Source organism: Chelonoidis abingdonii, chromosome 2 (assembly GCF_003597395.2).
Source record: "Chelonoidis abingdonii isolate Lonesome George chromosome 2, CheloAbing_2.0, whole genome shotgun sequence".
In the NCBI taxonomy this organism is placed as follows: Eukaryota; Metazoa; Chordata; order Testudines; family Testudinidae; genus Chelonoidis; species Chelonoidis abingdonii.
In genome coordinates, this window is record NC_133770.1 from 195,140,061 (window position 1) to 195,142,755 (window position 2,695).

Consider the following 2,695-nt stretch of genomic DNA (forward strand, 5'->3'; position numbering starts at 1 on the left):
GGGGTGGGCGGGCTTTTGCCCACCCACTTCTAAAGGACCTCCCCCCAGCCTAAGGGGAGGAGGGAGACCCACAGGTCTGGACACAAGTAAGTACAGTAGCGGACACTAATGAAAAACAGGATCAGGAGTGAGGTCATGGCCTAAAGCTAAGGGAACCTGATGGAGACCACCGATGCAGAGAACCGGGACAATGCCCACTGCTCCTCAAAGGCGCAAAGGGAGCCAGTGGAACCACTACCCAGAGGAACTCCAGCTTCGGATACATGAATGGACATGCCAGAAGCGGAAATAGGGCCCCACAGTCCGCAAAGAAATCCCATCAGCCAACCTCTCTCCCTGTGCTATAGATGGCTAGTTTGGCCAGGCAAGAGGAGGTTGAGAAGGAGATCCCGCGACTTTGTGGGGCCACGATGGGGAGTGCAAGATAAAAAGGTGAGGGAAAAGTGCAACCAAAACGCAAGAAGATATCAGCGAGAAGCGCAGAACAGGGGCTGCAATGAACATCTCGCTCAAGTGTTCCTTCTCGACAGAAAAGGGCAGGTGTTGGGACAGAGGGATGAACTGCGCCAAGTACAATCCAGTGCATCCACAGGCCCCCTGAAGGAGCCGCCACACTGACATCCCCATGTGGGCCCGCGGGACACGGCAGAGAGTACAAGCTGGCCAGCACCGCTTCTCACTCCCAGAGAGTGTTTTTGGTAACCCCCGATGCAAAGACGAAGGCGCAGACATTGTATCGCCGGAGCTGAGGTGGTCACGTGAGTTAACGAGTGTTACAGAGTTCCTGTGCGCGAACACGCAACCGGCTAGAGCTACGTCGTAGGCACCTGCTTGCGGAATGATGGCCGAAGGGCTTTCCACATGCGAGGGGCCCAGGAGAATCCGCCATTTGGCGGGGCGGACGCAGAGGTGGGCGAAGGGTGTGCCTACTCGAGTCTGTACAGACTCGCTATTGTAGGAGCCCAGAGCGCTCCGGCAACGCAAATGGCCCTGCACCTCTAGTACCGGGCCAAACGAGTAAAGGGTCTGGGAGAGAGGCAGCCGCATGGTTCGCCGGCAGGAGGCCTTACAAGATGCCATGGGCCCGGTAGGGTGCGGGGTCTGATAGCCCGTAGGTAGCCCGACGCGCATGGTACTCGAGTCCGCCGTAGTATGAGCTGAGACCCCAGCGTGAGCGTCGGACCAGCAATCCCCTCGTAGTCGGTCGACCCTGGGATGACTTCCCACCAAGACCACCTCCTGCGCACCGCGGGGGACTCTCGGCCACCTTGCACACGAAGCTGGGGGATTGTGTGCAGGGGCTCCGCTGAGGAGTCGGGACCCACGGTGGCCCACACGGAACCTGGTCGCGGGACAAGAGCTTCCAGGTCCGGGACTAGGTGCTGGTAGAAGACTAGACGGGCGCCCGAGAGGAAGTCCCGGAAGGAAACCTCTCGGTGATGGAGGTAAAAGATCGCGCGGTCGTATCGGGAGCTCTCTCGGAAGGCGGCGGAGGGAGCGTGCGCCATACCACTCCACGCCGGACCTATCCCGCTACCATACTAGGCCTCTGCAGGGCCTGGAGATCTGGAAGGAACATGGACCTAGTGCGAAGGCACTTCAGGCCCGCCCCCCTTGCCCCAGGGGCAGGTGGAGGACCCCTGCAAGAGACCCAAGTGCGGTCCCTGGCAAAGAAACCCAAACGTCGTCCGGAGGGTGTGGCCAGGAAATCCGGGGCCAGAGGACCAGGGTGTTGAGCCTGGTACCCAGGCATGGACAGGACAGTTGATTAAGCACCAGTGCCCTCCGACCCGAAGGGAGAGGAGCATGGATAGTCCCCGCAGTCCGTCCAGGACCGGGGTCCCGTCTCACTCTGCCCTCGAACCGTGCCATTCTCGGCGGAGACGGATTGCGTGGCCAGAATGTTACAAGACGCCGAGATAAGCAAGCGACCGCGCTATCGATCACTCGGTATGGCCTGAAGCGCGGCGTGGTGAGGGAGCTCGCCTGCCACCGCCTCCCACCCAGGCCAGAGCTTCGTTGATCAGTAACGGGGAGGGGCGCCGATACACAGCCGGCAAGCCTCCACCCCGCCAAGTCGGCCCGGTCCTGGACCACAGGAGCACAATCGTCAGGCGTAGCCGACAGGACCAGCCGCAGCTTCCGGTTCTCCGAAGCACCAACCCCGTCACTCTCGCGGGAGGAGGCACAGAGGAGGGCTTGATCGCCAGGGGTTACAGCTGACCCTGAGAGGGGCACCCTCATTGCCTGCTGCACTCCCCCGCCTGAAAGCTGACCGGCTCGTCAGGGTCAGTTGAGCTGCAGACACGTCCAAGCAGAGCTGACAGCACTTGGAGTAAACCCCACAAAACGGGGATCGAAGCCGAACGCTCGCAGAAGTACCGAGGAGCATACCGCGGTCGATCCATCTGTCGACACGCCTCTCCTGATCAGGGACAAGAGGCAGATGACAGACCGTCCCTCACCTATTCCAGAAGGTCGGACCAGATACAGTTATCAAAGATACGTGCGGCCCGGACGGTGCACCGGTCTGGTCTGGATGACCACGTCCGCCAGCACGACCCTAGCCGCAGCGAGTGCCTTCCTGCAATGATTTGTGAGTCCTGAATGAGGAGGAGATGGGACGCAATTCCGTAGTCGCGGAGGGTCCCCTCTTGGCAAATAAGGCGGAAGCACGGCTCAGCCTGCACGGAGA